This window comes from Leptonychotes weddellii, chromosome 2 (genome assembly GCF_054177405.1).
Source record: "Leptonychotes weddellii isolate Sample4059 chromosome 2, ASM5417740v2, whole genome shotgun sequence".
Taxonomy (NCBI): Eukaryota; Metazoa; Chordata; class Mammalia; order Carnivora; family Phocidae; genus Leptonychotes; species Leptonychotes weddellii.
The window spans coordinates 28613558-28627371 of record NC_138370.1 but is presented as its reverse complement, the minus strand read 5'-3'; the positions used below and the strand labels follow the sequence as shown (position 1 = coordinate 28627371).

At 44.0% G+C, this 13814-nt stretch overlaps 1 long non-coding RNA gene and 1 pseudogene across 1 annotated transcript; one reads left to right on the top strand and one right to left on the bottom strand.

The window, feature by feature from the left end:
• Positions 1–2769: 2769 nt before the first annotated feature.
• LOC145717872 (uncharacterized) lies at positions 2770–7644 on the top strand. The gene is made up of 2 exons (XR_014141362.1): positions 2770–3069; positions 3171–7644. It is a non-coding gene; the product is annotated as an uncharacterized LOC145717872 (long non-coding RNA).
• A 129-nt stretch (positions 7645–7773) lies between these two features.
• Positions 7774–9058, bottom strand: LOC145717869 (glyceraldehyde-3-phosphate dehydrogenase-like; annotated as a pseudogene).
• Between the last annotated feature and the right edge of the window lie 4756 nt (positions 9059–13814).

Below are 13814 nucleotides of genomic sequence, written 5' to 3'. Positions count from 1 at the left end.
AGATTAAGGAAAGCTAATGCAATTGAGAACAAAACCCAGCTCCCAACTCCCTGGTAGTGGTGGGCGACTGCCAGCTATTGTAATAACCGTGGATTACTGCACCTCAAAGGCAGGTTTTAAATGCCTGCCGAGGGTTCACTGGCCCTGTGAGCTTGGTCAAGCTCTTTCAGTTCTCTGAATCTCTGTTTCCTCATCTGTAAAGTGAGGATTAACTCACTCATCATGGGGCTTTTGGGAGAATGCATTTCAACAATGGCAGTAGCTACTCTTCTAAGTGTTTTTATTTTAATTTAATTTTCTTTATTTGAGAGAGAGAGAGAACATAAGCAAGGAGGAGAGGGAGAGGGAGAAGCAGACTCCCCACTGAGCAGGGAGTCCGATGCGGGGCTTGATGCCAGGACCCGGGGATCATGACCTGAGCCGACGGCAGACGCTTACGTGACTGAGCCACCCAGGTGCCCCTCTAAGGGTTTCATGTAGACATTTAAAACATTTTTATTTTTATTTATTTATTTATTTATTTTTTAGATTTTATTTATTTATTTGACAGAGAGAGACACAGCGAGAGAGGGAACACAAGCAGGGGGAGAGGGAGAGGGAGAAGCAGGCCTCCCGCCAAGCAGGGAGCCCGATGTGGGGCTCGATCCCAGGACCCTGGGATCATGACCTGAGCCGAAGGCAGACGCTTAACGACTGAGCCACCCAGGTGCCCTTAAAACATTTTTAAACATCTCTGACATTGATATAAAACATCATGTCACAGCCTTTTCTTCTTTCCTTGCTGGATCTAAAATCCCGGTGCATTGTGGATTAGATGAGATATGTTATTAACCTGTTCAGCCCTCACAGTAACTTTCCAAGGTAGGTGCTCTTTTTGTCCCATTTTACAGATGAGCAAATGGAGGCATAGAAAATTTAAATGACTTCTCTGAAGGCTGTGTGGCTGACAAGCAGTGGAGCTGGGAATGTGATCCCAGGCTATCTGATGTCACCCCGACTCTATACTGCTTTTCGACAACCATTTCAGCAACACACGTTTCAAAGAAATTTCAGTGTTGGGCACTGGGGATATCAGATGAAAAGATGCGTACTTGTCCTAGAGGACTGGACTCCAGTGAGGACACCGACTGTAAACAGACCACATCTTGCGGTATTCATCAGAGTGCATTGGTGGAAATCCGTTCCCAGGCACAGAGGCAGAGAAGGGAGAGATGATTAGTTCCTCTGAAGCCTCTGTCCTAGGGCTCAGCTCGCAGTACCAACTACCCCTCTGGCAGGTCAGGAGAAACACGTGCTTTCTTGGCTTCGAGATGATAGGCAGTGGACAACTTCAGTGAATGGGTTTGAATAGTGGAGAACACAATGCACAGGGGCCTCTCCTATGGCCATTTCATATATGGACACTGGAGGAGAGCTGGGGGCAGCAGATCTTAAGGGAGCATCATGCTCTCAGGAAGGCTTGGAAGTGGCTTTTGGGGCAGAGACTAAGGGAGATGTTTGGCCTCCCAAAGCTAGGCTGGAGGCTCTGTCCTTGGATACCCAGACCAGGAGGGTAAAGGGCCAGGGGAGGGCCTGAAAAGAGAAAACAAGGGAGGGAAAAAAGAATTAACCACAAAAGCAGCTTCAAAAGGAATGGGACAAGAGTCTCTGGGATACAGCGAGGTGCCGTGAACGAAGGAGCTGACTTGGAGGGAGGATACCTGAATTTGGGACGCGATTTTGCCTCTTGGGAGCACATTATCCTTTGAGTCTCAATTTTATCATCTGTCTACATGGGCATAAGGACAACACACTTATTACCTCACACCGTTAAAAGATCAATTAAAATAATACATGCGAAAGTGTGTTCCAAACTAAATAATACTATGCAAATATGAGTTATTATTGTTGTCTTTCTAGCCTTTTCTTCCTGGCTGTATGAGCTGGGACATGTCATTCCAGGGGAGAAAGAGAAATACACAGGGGAGGGGCCTTGCCCAGTCTTGGGCAGTCACTAAAGTGGCTTGACTTAGAACTTGAAGCTCCTCCTCCAAGGGGGTCTCAATCACACCCCCCCACCCCAGTGAGGAGGCTTGGAGGCCCCACCCTTAGAGTTCAGGGACTCGGCCCCCTGGGTGGGGGTGGGGTCCTAGCCCCCACTACTCCCGGCGCCCTCTCCCTGGACCTTAGCCCAGCAGCTGCAGGTGAGCAGACATCACCGGAGGGCTATGGGCATGTCTTCTTTCCCGCCCAAGTAAAGTTCAGCAGCCAGGAAATCAGAACTTAACAACACAAAGCAAACAAACAAAACCAAAACAAATCCATTCTGACAGAACTTCCCTGATAAAGGACGTTTCCTAGTATTTCAAGCAGAATAAAGCCGAAATTATGAAAGCCTCTTCTGGACCAAAGGAGAATGGGCTGGAAGTCCTGCTGGACCTTAGTCACGGAGGTCTGTGGCCCCTGCCCCTTCCCTGGAGGCCTGGCCTCCCAGGCCGAGGGTGCCCCGATCTGAAGGCCTGACAGGGGCAGGGTGGCTGTCCGGGGGACAGGAGGGGACCGGTGTTCACAGGCCCCTCCAGGGACCGCAGGCGCCGACTCCACTTTTTCGGGCCTTTCCTGAGACGGAGAAGGAAGGAGGAAGTGGGAGGAGAGAGGGGAGGGGTGGGAGGAGAGAGAGGAGGGGTGGGAGGGGGCGGGAAGGGTCGAGCGGAGCGCGGGTTTGGGAAGAGGGAGGAAGTGAGGCGGGCCAGGAGGAGGTGGGAGCCGGCCGGGCCGGCGACGGGCGGGGAGAGCGGGGCGGCCACCCGCCGCCCCCGGCCCTCGCCCGCCCGCGAGCCGCGCGGCCTGCCGAGCGGGGCCTGCCCCCCTTGGCAGCAGACAAAAGGCCATTTCTGAGTTACACCGAAAATGTGTTACTTCGCCAGAGGGCCGGGCCGGGGCCGCCGGGCCCAATCTTGGGCCGAGCCGAGCGTCGGCGGAGGGGGGCTGTCAGTCACCGGGAACCCTCGGTGAAAGGGGCCCCTTGTCAACTTCCCCTGCCTTTGAAGTGACTGGGATGGAGGTGCTCAATTAAAAGCCCATCAGTCTGTAAGTAAATCAACGCCTATCAGGCTTGTCACATCAAACAAACGATTATTACCCCAGCCCGCCCACCCCATTAATCTGGCTGTTCCTTCTTGACGGCTCAGGGTCAGGGCCCCGTAAATCCTGTACTGGATTGCCGCCACCTGGATCGGGATGAAAGCGCCGGCGCGGCCGGGCGGCGCGCTCAGGCGTTTCCCGCGGCCCCGGGAGCGCGCGCGAGGCTGGGCGGCCGGAGCACGAGGGCTGTGACGCACAGAGGTAGACCTACCGAGTGACCGACGGAGCCACGGTGCCCAGAGTTGGGGAGCGAGAGCCTGAGACGACAGACCAAGATGGAAGGCACTGGAAGAAGAGGCCCGAAGTTGGTTGAGACAGGTGCCCTAAAAATTTCCCCAGCTCTCCTCCCATGCCCCCTGGCAGCCCCCAAATGTCACTTAGCCAAGGGAATGGTGGTAGGGAGGGCGCAGAAGCTCAGGGCATTGCTAAGCGATGCCCTGGATCAGACCTCAAAATACAGGTTGGTCAGAACTTGGTCTTCTGCAATAAAAGGATATGAACGAACAAACTGGACCAGGGTGTCAGGTTCTGATCACTGTCCTGAGCGAGTCGCTAAGAAACACTTTGTTCCAGCGCTTTTCTTCTAGGCTCTGTGGGTTGTTTTGTGGATTCTTTCTGCTCTGAGATCAAACTCTGGCTTTCCCCTCACTGCAGGCCAGAAAGAAAGGCGGGGTAGGGAGAAGAGGAGACGACACAGCTGTATTTTGGGCTGGAAGGAGGAGCTGGGTAGGAGGTGAAGGGCAGGGGAGGAGTCAGGAAGAAGGTCGAGCTTCCAGCCCAGGAGAACAAGGCCTGCTTTTTAAGGAAGGAAAGAACAGTCTTTCCTCAAATGGCTGTTTCAGAGCCGCCCCAAGGCAGAGCTCACTCTGAGTGGTGATGTTTCATATTTAAAAGGGCCATCACAGGCTTTCCCAGTTGATAGAATAATACACCAAAGAAATCAAGAGATGGAAGTGGAGCAGGAAAGACTGAAGAAGAGAACTTCTTCCTCTGACCCTATCATGGACCTTGACGCCCAGTCTAGATGACTTCTCACTAGACAAAATTCTGAAGAATGAAACAGGACCTCAGCAGACACCATACGAAAAAATCAACTAGATGGATTAAAGACTTGAATGTAAGACATGAAACCTTAAAACTCCTAGAAGAAAACATAGGGAGTGAGCTCCATGACCTAGATTTTATTTGGATTTGACACCAAAAGCAAAGGCAATAAAAACTAAAATAAGCAAATGGGACTACATCGAACTAAAAAGCTTCTGCACAGCAAAGGGAAACCACCAGTGAAATGAAAGGGCACCCTACTGAATGGGAGAAAATATTTGCAAATCGTATATCTGATAAGAGGTTAATATCCAAAAGAGTTCAGACAGCTCTATCACACACACAAAAAAACCCCCAAATCAAACAAACCCACACAACAAACCAAACCAAACCAACAACAACAATAAAAAAACCCAAACTATCCAATTAAAAAATTGGCAGAGGAACTGAATAGGTATTTTTCCAAAGAAGACGAACAAATGGCCAACGGGTACATGAAAAGATGCTCAACATCACTAATCATCAGGGAAATGCAAATCAAAACCACAATGAGAGATATGACCACACTCTTGTTAGAATGGCCATCATCAAAAAGACCAGACATAACAAGCGTTGGTGGTGGTGGTGGTGGGGGATGTAGAGAAAAGGGAAGCCTTGGGCACTGTTGGTGGAAATGTAAATTGGTGCAGCAAGTGTGGAAAACACTATGGAGGTGCCTCAAAAATTAAAAATAGAACTGCCAGATGATCCAGCAGTGCCACTTTTGGGTATGTATCCAACAGAAATAAAAACAGGATCTCCAAGAAATGTCTTCACTCTCCTGTTTATTGCAGCATTATTCACAGTAGCCAAGATGTGGAAACAACTTAAGTGACCATCAGTGGATGAATGGGTAAAAACGTGGTGTATATATATATGTACAATGGAATATGATTTAGCCATGAGAAAGAAGGAAAGCTTGCCATTTGGAACAACATGGATGGACCTTGAGAGCATTATGCTAAGTAAAAAAAATGACAGAGAAGACAAATGAAGTATGCTCTCATGTATATCTGGAATCTAAAAAAAGCTGAATTCATAAAAACAGGCTAGAATGGTGGTTACAGGGGCTGGCAGAGTCGGGGAATTGGGGAGATACTGGTCAAAGAGTATAAACTTCTGGATATAAGATGAATAAGTTCTAAGGATCTAATTTATAGCATATTAAAATGCTGTTAGTTAACTCTTGTTAATACAATTAGTTAAAATACTGTATTGTGCGTTTGAAGTTTGCCAAGAGAGTGGGTCTTAAATGTTCTCACCACAAAAGAAATGGTAATGAAGTGACAAGATGGAGCTGTTAGCTCACAGTACGGTGGTATATATTGCATTTTGTAATAGGTAAGTCTATCACCTTAAACTGAAACAGTGTAGTATGTTAATTATATCTCAACCAAGCTGGAAAACAAAAAATTCTCAAAGACGTTCAAGACATGTACATTCATCCTCATCCCCTCCAGGACTGCGTGATAAGAACTGCTTGCTGCAATTCCTGCGGACAGGCCACCACCACCACTGCCACGTGGTTGGGCCAGTGTGTGCAGTTTTCTCTCAAGCCGGGTACCCATTGCTCCATTGTAAACTCATTCATTCCATCATCAAGACGCAGCAGAGTGCAGCAGCATATTCCTTATTCCTCTGAGTTGATAGACGTGTCAACCACCCATCCAGAGTGTCAGTGAGACCTTTCACAGAGATGAGGAATGGTTTACAGCTACTTTACAATGTGGGAGAATTATCTATCCTTCATATTTTCATTCATTCAACCAACATTTACAGGTATTTAGTATTTACAACTTAGAGGTTCTTCTCGAAGCCCTGGGAATATAGCAGTGAATATGATGGGCAAGGTCAAGAGATATGTGGAAGCTTTTACAAAGTACTGGGGTGTTTGACCTAATTTTTATTTATTTGTCATGCATACACTCCCGACAGGGATATTTGCTAAGCACCTACTACGTCTAAGTAATGTGTACCACAAGGAGGCAAGGAAGAATCAAAAACGAATCCTATCCTCCTGGAGGAGAGGGAAGACACACATCATGAATAAATCGGATGCATCGTTTAAAGCGGTGGGGGCCATAAGCCGGGAAAGGACAGGAGAGAGTTCAGAGAGAAGAGGTAATTTATCCGGGTTACTTCTTTCTTAGCGAAGGTCTGAAATTAAGAAACACGGTAACTGTTCAATCATGGCAACTTCTAAATCTATTCTGTAATGTAATACCGTGTGGGCTTAATGTTTATTGTTATTGTTATTGGCGGTAATGACACTGTAATGCATTGTCGTTGTCATTACGGGCACATCACAACACCCCTCTCTCTGAGGCAGGCGTTATAAAACTCTGGAACTCGATTTCAGGCCTTGTCAGGAGTCGGGTATGGTTGAGAACTTTCAGAAATCGGGGACCTGCTTCTTCCAAGAGGCAGAGCAGTGCAGAGGTGAAACGAATAGGCTCTGAAACCAGACGGCAATTCAAACCAGCCTTCAGATGCTGGCTGTCTGGCTTGCCCGCTGTGAGGCCGTGGGCAAATCACTTGAACTCCCTGTGTGTGTTTCCCCATCTGTTAAATTGGGGTGATAACAGTATGGCTTCATAGGGTTGTGTGACAATTAGATGCATGTAAAGCATTCACAACAGTGCCCAATAGACAGTACATGCTCAAGAAGGCCTGCCATTCTTACTGCTCTAGCTCATGCAGAGGGAGCTCTTGAAGGTACAACCAGCACCATGCTAGGAAGACACTCACTACATTAATGCATTGTCTTCCTGTATTTGAATATCACTGAAAGTCCTTTATATTAATTTTACTTTAAAAATTCTTCCTGAGTTCAGCACATGGGTTTAAACTCTTTGAATAATTTGTTTTTACTAAAAGAATTTTTATTACATTTAATGTAATATTTGATATATACAAAAGAGTATTTGTATGCATCACGAATGTAAACTTAAAGTGTCTGTATACTTCTTTCCTATCCCATTCCATGGCCTCTCCTTCAGAAGTGGCCACTCTCCTGAATTTTGTGTCTGTTATCCCTTTGCTTTTTAAAAAACTAAAAAAAATTAAAGTCTAACATAAATAAGAGTAAAATGCACAAATCTTAAGTGCGTAGCTTGACTGATTTTTACAAAGTATACGCTTATGTAATTGCACCTAGATCAAGATATGGCATATGATTAGTATTCTAGAAGCTTCCCTCATATCCCTTCCCAGTCAATTTTTTCCCCAGTCTCACTGCAAAGTAACCACTGTTTTGACTTACATCACCATAGACAAGTTTTTGGATTATTAAGTATGTATTCTCATGTCTGCCTTATTTCAGTTAGCATTATCTTTGCAAGATTCATCCATGTTGTTATATGTGTTAGTAGTTCATTTCTTTTCCATGGTTGAGTGGTATTCCATTGTATGAATAAATCATACAATTTACTCACTCGTTCTACTGTGTGTGTGTGTGTTTTGGCTGGGTACAGTATACTTTATTGATGGTACATGACAAGATAGGGCTCCCCAAACCCTTCCTCTACTTCAGGGGGTCTGGGATGGAAACTGTGTAGAGGTCGGGAGATTCTAAGTGTGTTGGGGGATGAGTTGGGGCAAGGACTCCCCAGCAGCTGAGGGTCTCTCTCTTCCTCTTGCTCTCGCTGGGGCTGGTGGTCCAGGGGGCTCTTACTCCTTGGAGGCCACGTAGACCATAAGGTCTGCCACTGAGTTGCTGTAGCCAAATTCATTGTCATACCAGGAAATGAGCTTGACAAAGTGGTCACTGAGAGCAATGCCAGCCCCAGCATCGAAGGTGGAAGAGTGGGTGTCATTGTTACAGTTGCAGGAGACAACCTGGTCCTCAGTGTGGCCCAGGATGCCTGCTTCCCTACCTTCTTGATGTCATCATATTTGGCAACTCTCTCCAGGGAGCAGGTCAGATCCATAACTGACACTTTGGGGGCAGGGACACAGAAGGTCATGCCGGTGAGCTTCCCATTCAGCTTGGGGTGAACTTGTCTACAGCCTTGGTGGTACCAGTAGAAGCAGGGATGATGTTCTGGGCAGCCCCTTGGCTATCATGCCATAGCTTCCCAGAGGGACTACTTCTTCTGGGTGGCAGTGATGGCATGAACTGTGGTCATGAGTCCCTCCACGATGCCAAAGTTGTCATGGATGACCTTGGCCAGAGGGCCAAGCAGTTGGTGGTGTAGGAGGCATTGCTGACAATCTTGAGGGAGTTGTCATACTTCTTTTTTTTTTTTTAAGATTTTATTTATTTATTTGAGACAGAGAGAATGAGAGACAGAGAGCATGAGAGGGAGGAGGGTCAGAGGGAGAAGCAGACTCCCTGCCGAGCAGGGAGCCCGATGCGGGACTCGATCCCGGGACTCCAGGATCATGACCTGAGCTGAAGGCAGTCGCTTAACCAACTGAGCCACCCAGGTGCCCGGGAGTTGTCATACTTCTCATGGTTCATGCCCATCGCAAACATGAGGGCATCAGCAGAAGGGCAGAGATGATGACCTCTTGATCCCACTTTCAAGTGAGCCCCAGTCTTCTCCATGGTGGTGAAGACGCCAGTGGACTCCACAACATACTCAGCACCAGCATCACCCCATTTGGTGTTGGTGGGGTCTTGCTCCTGGAAGATGGAGATGGACTTTCCATGGATGACAAATTTCCTGTTTTCAGTCTTGACTGTGCTACTGAATTTGCCATGGGTGGAATCATACCAACACAGGTAAATCATGTAGTTGAGGTCAATGAAGGGGTCATTAATGGTGACAATATCCTCCTTGCCTGAATTAAAAGCCCTAGTGACCAGGCACCTAATATGGCCAAATCTGTTTACTTGGACCATCACCATTGTGTCTTGGGGAATGTGGCTGGCATTGCACCAGAAGTGGCTGTCTGCCAAATGTGGAGGAGCAGAGAGCCCATTCATTCTACTGTTAGTGGACATTGTGTTGGGTATAATAGGAGTGTAGTTGTTGTGTCTTAGGGTATGTACATGTTATAATAAAGACTTCCAAAGAATTTTCCAAAGTGGTTGTACCAGTTCACATATCCACCAGCAGTATGTGAGAGTTCTAGTTCCTCCATATCCTTGACAACACTTGGTATTGTTAGTTAAAATTTTTTTAGGCATTCTGGTGGGTATAGTGGGTTGTTTCTCATTATGTCTATTTTAGTTGCCTCCAATAATTTTTGATGTTATTTTTATTGCCACTCAGTTAAGGGTATTTTCTAATCTCCATATGTATTACAAATATCTACTCCCATCCTGTGATTTGCCTTTTCTCTTTATTAATGGTATTTTGTTGTTGTTGGCTAGAAGCTTGATATTTTAATGTAGGTTTTTTTTTTTTACATTGACTTATGGGTTAATTAGAAAAGTATATTCCTAATTTCTAGGGATTTTCTAGTTATCTATTTTGGATTTCTTGCACAATTTCACTGTTATCAGAGAATATACTCTGAATAATGTCAGTCCTTCAAAATATGCTCAAAGACTATGTTAAAATCTCCAACTCTACTTGTAGATCTATATTTTTCTCCCTTAGTTCTGTCAGTTTTTGCTTTATATATTTTGAAGCTATGTTATTATGTGTGCACACATTTAATATTGCTATATCTTTCTGTTGAACCAACCACTTTATCATTACGAAATGTAATGTAATAAAACTGCTTGCCTTAAAGTTTACTTTGTCTGATACTTGTCTAGATACACCATTTTTCTTTTGAATAATCTCTGCTTGGTGTATCTTTTTCCATCCATCCTTTTAGTTTCAACGGTTTTCCACTTATCTGTTGCTGTATAACAAAGCACCCCAAAACAGTGGCATTAACCAACAACTCAGAGGTTTTATGGGTCAGGAATTTGGACAGAGCTTAGCAGAGATGCCTTCTCTCTGTTTTACAATGTCTGGAATTGTGATTGGAAAGACTTAAATGGTTGGGGGCTAGAATCATCTGGACATTTTTTTCACACACACATCTTGTACTTGGACCAGGCTAACTCGAGACTGAGCTCAGCTAGGACTGTTGCTAGAGTGCCTGCCCATGTCCTTTCTATGTAGCTTGGACTTTCTTATAGCATGTAAGGATCAGGGTGGTCAGACTCTTACAAAGAGGCTCAGAGCTCCAAGAGTGAGTGCTTCATCAAACAAGGCATAAGTTGCAGAGCTAGGTCATCTAGCCTTGAAAACCAGAGTGTTACTTCTGCCATACACTATTGGCTGAAGGAGTCATAAACCTGTCCAAATTGGGGAGGGGAATTAAACCCCCACCTTTACTGAGGAGAATCAAAGGATTTGTGGCTATGTTTTAAACCTGCCACATAGCTTTTCTTACTGTATCCTTGTGTTTAAGATGTATTGCTGCACAGGAATACCTCATTTCATTACTCTTTGCTTTATTGCACCTTGCAGATACTGCATTTTTTACAGATTGAAGGTTTGTGGCAACCCTGTGATGAGCAAGCCTATTAGTGACATTTTTTTTCCAACAGCATTTGTTCACTTTGTGTTTTATGTCACATTTTGGTAATTCTCACAATCTTTTAAACTTTATCATTATCATTATGTTTGTTACAGTGATCTGTGACCCCTGAAAGCTCAGATGATGGTTAGCATTTTTTGCAATAGAGTATTTTTTAAATTAAAGTATGTACATTTTTTAGACAATGCTATTACATATTTTGTATATGTTTGTATAAGTTCTTTATTCTGTGGCTTGATGTCTTTCATAATTTTTTGAAAATTCTCAGCCTGTATTTCTTTGAAAATTGCTTCTATCTCATTATTTCTCTCCTCTCCAGCTGGGACTCCAATGATATATATGCTGGATGTATTTACCATGTCCCTAAACCTCTTATGCTCTCCCCCTCACCCCTCATTTTTCATTGTTTTTCCTCTATGCTTTGTTATCTTCTCTTTGGCTATATCTAATCTGCTTTTGAACCCATCTGTTAATTATTAATTTCAATAATTTTATTGTTTTAGTTCTAGGATTTCCATTTGACTCGTCCCTTAACAGATTCCAGTTCTTTGGAATTCTCTATCTTTTCCTTTATTTTCTTGAACATATTAATCATAGTTTCTTTAAAGTCACTATCTGATAACTCTAATTAATATGCATCACTGTTTTTTCCTATTATTTGTTTTTTCCCCTCTGGATTTTGAGTCAGTTGATCCTATTTCTTGGCATGCTTGGTAATTATGTTTCTAAGATTCATCCATGTTGTTACAAGTAGCTGTAATTCATATATTTTTACTAATTTATAGTACTGTAGTGTGAATTGACTATAGTTTATGTCTCCCATTGTCTTGTTGATGGTCAGGTGCTTAGTAGAGTAATTAAAAAAAATCACTCATTCTAAGCTTCTTGAAACCATTTAAAATAATTAATTCTGTAGTTACTTTGAACCTAGAGAGCAAGCCAGTACAATGTGTTTGGACCACACTGGCAATGGACTATTTCAATGATGTAAGTACTAGAAGTGCTGTGAATATGATTTTTCTATTATGGCCTTCCTCCGTATCCCCAAAGAAGTCCATTAACATTTCAGAGCTGTTTGCTTGCAGTTGCTTTGGCCATGTGGGTGGGTAGTTGCCTTCACAATGGGGATACAAAAATCAGGAGCTGGACTGGATCAGTTCATTCTCTGTGGAGTGAAATGGAGGGAGCATGATAAGACCAGATTCATTTAGTCCTTCTCTTGAAGGAGCCATGAATGGAATTGGAACAAAAACTCAGGAAGCTTGTGCCTGTTCATGCTTCCAGTCTCATGGGAAACCCGTTCCAGCTCCAAAATGCATGTTCGTCATCTGAAATCCTTGAGATAATTATTCAGAGTGTCTGGATGCCCCTGAGGGTTTGTTGGAGCATGGGCATGTATAGCAGAAGCAGCGTGAGGAAGTGGAAAGAATGCAAACTGCATTCACACTGACTTAGGTTTGAATCTTGACTTTGACACCTACTAGATTTTTACCAAAAGACCTATTTAACCTCTTCATCTTCAATTTTCTCATCTGTAAGGTAAACATGCTAGTACCTTCCTAGCTGGATTCTAGTGAGGATTACATGCCAAATTGTATGAAATACAATTGTGCCTGGCAATATCAGATGTTCAATAAAAGATAGCTTTGTGTCATTGGCATCACTGTCATCATCATTATTATCAATCACAACCACCGTAATGAGGAAAGCTTTGGAAATGAGCATGGCTCTGGGCCTCACAGGAAGTCCTAAAATCTTTGCTATTATGCTCTTCAATGTGGCCAGTTTGTGCCCCTATATAAGTTCCTAAGTTATTGCTATTTTCTAGGCGTTGGCCATTACATAGGACCTTCTCCTCGAAGAGGAAAGGAGAAAGGTTCTACTAATTAGGGATGGGGTAGTCAGATTTAGGGCAAGGCCTACTATAATGATTAGTCAAATGTCTACAGACTGACAATCAATTTGAAGAGGAAGACAGGTAACATAGCAATCTGCACCAGGGAAATCCACACATTGCAAAATATTTTCATCATTGCTACAGGGTTTAAAGCTGTCACTGAATTCAGCTGACTTTTAAATACACTGACAGATGATGTACACATAGGCTAAGAAGAGAACAAGTTTAGGATCCAATCAGATCCTAGGTGCTGTGGGGATATAGAAAAGTGTCTATCTATCTATCTATCTATCTATCTATCTATCTATCTATCATCATTTATGTATCTATCACATCTATCATCTATCCTGCTGCAAAGGAGCTTTGAGTTTGGCGAGTTCCTTTATATGGTTTATATATGTGTGGTCCACCCACTGTGCTATAAAACACAGAATAAAGTGGTGAGGTCATAAGGTCATAAGAGATGTGCCAGTTAATTTCAGGGGAGTTCAGAAGAGGAAGAGAACACTACCTGTAGGTAGATGGTATAAATCCTCTTGGTATTCCTGCTGCTCTAGTCTCAAACTTCTCTATGTCATTGCCACCCTAGTAATTCTAAAACACTACTTTCAGCCTGTTCAGCTTTTTCTCAAAACCTTTAAATGATTTTCTATTTCCCACTGAACCAATTTCAAAGTTCCTTTCAGATTGTTCTATTATCTCTAGCTCTGCAGATGTAATTTCTTCCCTCTTTTTGGGGATGGGTTTGGCAGTGTGGGGTTTGTAAATTGCTTGCCCTGTTTTTGGCCTTCCTCATATATTTTGTGATTTTGGCCTGAGTGCATCTTCCCTTGGGGATGAGAATTTTTTTCCTGTTGATGTATTGGGTTGTGGGATAATCCTGTGCTTGCCTCTGCCTAGGGCCCATGAGTTTCTATACTGAGCTATAAATGAATTAGGGTTTTTACCTCAAGAGGCAAAGGACTTCCACACATGGCCTTGGAACTATATCCTGAGCTGATAAACATTCTAATTTCTGTTTATGGCTAGCCTAAGCTTTACTGGTTCCTGGTTTCATGTAGAGAGCCCAGCTCATGCTAGTGAGGTCATGGGGCTTTTGACCTTGACTTAGCATTAAAACCCCAGCCCCCATGGCTTGTGCTTTATTGAAGCGCTGGAAGTTTTATGTGGATCACTTTCTAAATCTGAATCTTTAGCCCTAACATGACCCCTGACCAAATTCCAG